The 6,843-nt window shown below is 34.0% G+C and overlaps 1 long non-coding RNA gene across 1 annotated transcript in view; it reads right to left on the reverse strand.

The window, feature by feature from the left end:
* LOC106724954 overlaps positions 1–2,854 on the reverse strand; it is a 9,745-nt gene extending 6,891 nt beyond the window's left edge. The window contains exon 1 of the long non-coding RNA XR_001360776.1: positions 2,781–2,854. This is a non-coding gene — a long non-coding RNA (uncharacterized LOC106724954). The remainder of the gene's footprint in view (positions 1–2,780) is intronic.
* Between the last annotated feature and the right edge of the window lie 3,989 nt (positions 2,855–6,843).

Here is a 6,843-nt window from a genome sequence, read left to right on the forward strand (position 1 = left end):
TTTTTTTTTTTTTTTTTTTTACTGCAGCATAGTATTCCATTGTGTAGATGTACCAAAGTTTTATAATCCTCTCATCTACTGATGGGCACTTAGGCTGTTTCCAAATCTTAGCTATGGTGAATTGTGCTGCTATGAACATAGGGGTACATATATCCTTTCTGATTTGTGTTTCTAGTTTCTTGGGATATATTCCTAGAAGTGGGATCACTGGGTCAAATGGGAGTTCCATTTTTAGGTTTTGGAGGAAACGCCATACTGTTCTCCACAGTGGCTGCATCAGTCTGCATTCCCACCATCAGTGCACGTGTGTTTGTTTTTTTAATCCATTTTTTTTTCTATTAAAGGTATAAAGTGTTTATGGTAAATATAAGAGGGTATATAAAATATACTTATATTATAATTATTTTAGCATTCACCCTTATATGCCTCATTAATTATAAATTGATTTTTTTAAAACCCTATTTTAAATTGTTACCAGCACTTTCCATTAAAAGAAAAAAAGTGTTGGGGTGGGTATAGGTGAAACTAGATTAGCAGATTGGTTATAATTACAGCTATGTAATGAGTACATGGAAGTTCATTATGCCATTTTTGTATAAAATTTTTCTAATAAACAGTGAAAAAATTTTTTATAAAATACTTTTAAAACCAAGAGGCTCATGTTGAGTTCCATATTTTAAAAATATTTTAAAGCCAGGGAAAATGTTGGGACTTCTTATCTCAATTAGTTTGAGTTTCATGTTCTCATAAAGAGAACATTTAAAAGGCATAGCTGTTTTAAAACAAGATAAACACTTCAATGGACCAGAAGTGGAACACAGCACAGAGAGCAATGTGAGAGGCACTGAAGCTGTCAGCCTTTTTGAGTTTGGGTTGTTTATACTAGGGATACAGAGACAAATATTTGTTTACCAGCTGCCACTTTTATAAGACAATTGGTTGCTTGAAGACAGGTACCATATGTCTTCATTTTAATATGCCTAGAAAAGTACCGGAACATATTAAGCAATAATTCAGTAAATAATGAGTAAGCAAAAAGTTTGAGGAAAAGGATGGCAACTAAGATCAGAAATATGCTCGATTAAAAGAGAAATGATAGCTTAAATTTGTGCAATCACTAAATGGACATGTGTTATTATTCTTCTATTATAGAAAACCAGTGGGAAAAATCCTTCCCATGGGGCTCAAGAGCCCCTACATAATCATTGATTTTTCTTCTCTTGGGAAGAAAATGGATAGACAGATTGGAGGAATGACTTACTGCTCTAAAGCCATGCACTGCCAACCACATACCCATTCTAAAGAGAAAGATTGCATGTCTGCAATGAGGGAGGGGAAGGTGAAATACCCACAGATCTATACTTAAAACTTCTTTGTTAGAAATCCTGCTTGTTTACTGTCGTGATATCCATAAATACACATGTATGTGTGCAAAGGCATTAGAAAATCATCCCTGTATATCATGAATAAGGTAAAAAGAATCCTATTGAATGACCCATGGACCCACAATTCCTGCCCCAGTGAAGATCTAAAAGAGATAAAAATTTACCCTCCATTTTCTGAAACTGTCCTACAATGTTTCTTGTCTGGACATTGCTGGCAAACTCCTATGCTCACCCCTTTTACCACACAAGCTATATCATTTCCAGGGTACAGGACTGTTAGGGTATCAAACAGGGCTTTGGAGGGCTACAGTCATTATAAAAAATATCTGGATAATACTTGAATGATATGTGATAGAGACTCAATAGACTGAAATTCTTTCTATCTCATTTCTATTGAAAGGTTTAAGTTACAGTCTAGCTAGAGAGGACAAGTAGCCTAGTAATGGTAGACCCTAGGAGATCATCTTAAAATGAAGTGCTAATCTACTTAAATGTTATAAATCTGGGTAAATTTCAGCCTGCACACATCACATAAGTGGTCAACTGCTGGCTAATACACAGGAAAAAATCATTATTCCCTAAGAGGACCTCTTCCAATTTATATTGAGAGAAGAACCATGGCCTTTTGTATTTGTTGCTAATTTTAATTAATGAAATATACTGACATCCACATTTATGATATTTTGTAGAAATGAAGTGGAAAAGTCCTTGGATTGAGAGCTAAGTGCTAGTGCCAACTCTGCCTGCCCAGCTGTGTGATCTTAGGAAAGGCACTTGACTCCTTGAGCCTCAGTGATTTTTTTTATCTATAAAATGAGGGGGCTGAAGCCAAGGCTCAACCAGGTGGTCTTTAAAGACCCTTTCAGCTCTGTCATATGACTTTAGCCTCTCTAGTGTATGTGCAAAGTAATATAAGCATTTAAAAAGGTATATCGACATAAGTTAATAATATTGAGAATTCTAGGCACTTACTATTGTGTGAGATGATGTAGCTAATATTGTGTGAGACGATATACTAGTATATGACAAAGGAGAGAGAAAGAATATTAAATAGTGTTTTTTATGTTATTTTCACTTATGTCCACAAAATGATCCAATTTCAAAGCTATGGAGATACAGAAGCTGAGGGCATTTATCACCAGAAAACCTCCATTGTAGGAAATACTCAGGGGGGCTATTCTACTTGAAACAAAGAACAAAAGGTCACAAAACTATGATTAAGATCACCAACAAACTTACAGCATAAACAGGGATAATCTGTGACAACAAAAACATAAAAGGGGAGGGGGAACACTCTGAATTTGCAAAGGAGGGTGGAGATCAAATGCATTCAAAAGAAAAAGAACGACTTTATATATGAAACTTCCTTTTTAATAAACCTAATGGTAAAACTACACACAAAAATTCAAAACTGAGACACATAACTTAAAAGAAGAGGGAACAGAGGAAAGAAATATGGAATACCACCAACCCCCTCCCCCCAAAAAAACCCCAAAAACAAACAAACAAACAAAAAAAGACAGAAACACAAGGAAAAGAACCAATGGAGGCACAGAGCTCCTAGAAAACAAAATATAAAATGGCTATAGGAAATCCTTACACATCAATAATTACCCTACCTGTAAATGGACTGAATTCACCAATAAAAAGGCACAGAGTAGCAGACTGGATCAAAATACAAAACCCAACCATCTGCTGCCCTCAGGAGACACATATAAGTGGCAAAGACAAAGACAGACAAAGTGAAAGGGTGGAAAATGATTCTCCAAACTAATGCATCCACAGAAAAGCAGGTGTAGCCATACTTATATCTGGTACAATAGATTTCAAGGTAACAAAGATAATAAGAGACAAAGATGGACATTTTTATAATGATATTGGGACACTACATCAATAAGACATAACACTTCTCAATATATATGCACCAAAACAGGGAACCCCCAAATTTATAAATTTATATAATTACATAAATATATAAAACAGAAGTAAAGGGATAAACTGATAAAAACACGGTCATAGTTGGGGACCTTGATACTCCATTGACAGCTCTAGACAGCTTATCCAAACAGAAAATCAATAAAGAAATATCGACCTTAAGTGACACATTAGACCAAATTGACATAATTGGCATTTATGGAACCTTTCATCCCAGAACATCAGATTATACATTCTTCTCCAATGCACATGGAACATTCTCAAGTCACAAAACTAGCCTCAACAAATTCAAGAAGATTGAAATTATACCAAGCATTTTCTCTGACCACATGCCCTGAAATTAGAAATCAACTGCAAAAAGGAAGTAAAGAAACCCACAAATATGTGGAAATGAAACAACATACTGCTAAAAAATGACTGGGTCAAAGAAAGATAAAAGGTGAGATCAGAAAATATACAGAGACAAATGAGAATGACAATACAACATATCAAAACTTCTGGGATGCATCAAAAGCAGTAATAAGAGGAAAATTTATATCATTACAGGACTATCTCAAGAAACATGAGAAATCCCAAATAAACAACCTAACATCTTAAAGAAACTAGAAAAAGAAGAACAAAAGCAACCCAAAGTCAGAAGAAAGGAAATAATAAAAATTAGAGCATAATTCAATGAAATAGAGAACAAAAAGTCTATACAACAATTAATACAGAAAAGTGTTGGTTCTTTGAAAAGATTAATAAAATTGAAAAACCCCTGGTTAGACTCACTAAAGGGAAAAAGAGAAAAGACTCAAACAAAATGAGAAACAAAAGAGAAGTTACCACAGACATCACAGATATACAAAAACTCATACTAGAATATTATGAAAGATTCTGTGCCAACAAATTCAATAACCTAGAAGAAATGAATAAGGTCCTAGAAATATATAACCCTTCTTGATTGAATTATGAAGAATCAGAAAATCTAAATAAACCGATCAACAGTGAGGAAATTGAAACAACCATCAAAAACCTCCCCAAAAGCTGGCTTCATTAGTGAATTCTGCCAAAAATTCAAAGAAATTTGATACCTATCCTTCTCAAACTCTTCCAAAAAATTGAAGAAGAGGTAATACTTCCTAACACATTTTGTGAGGCCAACATAACCCTGATACCAAAATCTGGCATCGATAACATAAAGAAAGAAAACTACAGATCAATATCTCTGATGAGTACAGATGCAAAAATCCTCAACAAAATACTACAAATCGAATACATCAATTAATTTAAAAAAGAATACATCACGATCAAGTTCATTCCAGGGGCACAAGGATGTTCAACATGCGCAAATTGGTCAATGTGATAGACCACATTAACAAAACAAAGGATTAAAATTATATGATCTTATCAATAAATGCAGAAAAAGCATTTGATAAAATACAATATCCATTTATGATTAAAACACTTAATAAAATGAGTATAGAAGGAAAGTACCTCAACATAATAAAGGTCATATATGAGACACCCTCAGCTAATATATTCAATGGTGAAAACAGAAAACTTTTTCTCTAAAATCAGTAATACAACAAGGATGCCTACTCTCACCACTCTTATTCAACATATTTCTGGAAGTCCCAGCCAAAGCAATCAGGCAAGAGAAAGAAATAAAAGGCATCCAAATTTGGAATGAAAAAGTAGAACTCACTGTTTGCGGATGACAAGTTCTGTAAATAGGAAATGCTAAAGACTCCCCCAAAAAACTATTAGAAACAGTAAGTAAGCAGTAAAGTTGCAGGATACAAAACCAAAGTACAAAAATCCACTGCTTTCCCATATACTAACAATAAAATTTCAGAAAAAGAAATGGAATAAAAGAATTCCCTTTGCAATCACAATGGAAAGAATAAAATAACTAGGAATAAACTTAACAATGGAGGTGAAGGACCTATATACTGAAAACTACAAAGCATTATTAAAAGAGATTGAAAAAGACACAACAAAATGGAAAGATATTCCATTTTCATGGATTGAAAGAATCAACATAGTTAAAATGGCCATATTACCCAAAGCAACATACAGTTTTAATGCAATCCCCTTCAAAATCCCAATATCATTTTTTTAAAGAATTTGAACAACAACAACAACAAAAAGCATCAGATGGAGTGGGCTGGGGTGGGGTGGAGGTAGTCAATGGGGAAAAAAGGGGACTTCTATAATTCTTTCAACAATAAAGATAAAAATTTTAAAAATCATCCGATTTGTATGGAACCACAAAAGATGCCAAAGAGCCAAAGAAATCCTAAGAAAAAAGAACAAAGCTGAAGGAATCACACTACTGGACTTCATATTATACTACAGAACTATGATATTCAAAATAGCATAGTATTGGCAGAAAAAGCATACACACAGACCAATTGAACAGAATTAAAAGGCCAGAAATAAAACCACATGTATTTGGGCAAATAATTTTTGACAAAGGCATTAAAAATGCACAATGGAGAAAAAAAAAGGTATTGGGAAAAATTGAAACACAACATGCAAAAGAATGAAACTAGATTACAGTTTGTCCCCACAAACAAAAATTAATTAAATATGGATCAAAGACCTAAATATAAGATCTGAAACAATAAATTACATTGAAGAAAACATAGGTACTGTATGTACCTTGGTCATAGAGAACATTTTATGCGTTTGACCCCAAAGACAAGGGGAGTAAAGGCAAGAATAAATGAATGGGACTACATCAAACTAAAAAGTTTCTGCACAGAAAATAAACTACAAAAAGACAACCAACTGAATGGGAGATAATATTTGCAAACAACAGCTCTGACAAAGGGTTAATATCCAAAATATATAAAGAGCTCATACAACTCATACAAATGGCCAACAGACATATGAAAAGATGCTCAATTTCAGGAGCTATTAGGGACATGCAAATCAAAATTACAATGAGATACTATCTCACACATGTTAGAATGGCTATTTTCCACAAGACAGATAAAAACAAGTGTTGGACAAGTTGTGAAGAAAAAGGAACCCTCATTCTCTGTTGGTGGGAATGTAAACTGGTATAGTTACTATGGAAAATGGTATGGCAGTTCAGAAAAAATTAAGAATAGAGTTACCATATAACCCACCATCCATCTTCTGGGTTTCTACCCAAAAACTTGAAAACATTTACTTACTTGCAAAGATATATGCATTCCTATGTTCATTGCAGCATCATTCATGGTGGCCAAGACATGGAAACAACCAAAGTGTCCTTTGATACGTGATTGGATAAAGAAGATATGGTGCATATATACTATGGAATACTACTTAGCCATAAGAAAACATGAAATAGTGCCATTTGCAACAACATGGGTGGACCTTGAGAATATTATGCTAAGTGAAATAAATCAGTCAGCAAAGCTAAGAACCATATGATTTCACTCATCTACACTAATAAAAGAGAAACATGGTAATGAGCGTACGACCACTACCCTTTTCATTGGCTAATCAGTGAGTATATGCAAATTAACTGTCAGCCAAGATGGCGGCC

Source organism: Myotis brandtii, unplaced genomic scaffold (genome assembly GCF_000412655.1).
Source record: "Myotis brandtii unplaced genomic scaffold, ASM41265v1 scaffold127, whole genome shotgun sequence".
NCBI lineage: Eukaryota > Metazoa > Chordata > Mammalia > Chiroptera > Vespertilionidae > Myotis > Myotis brandtii.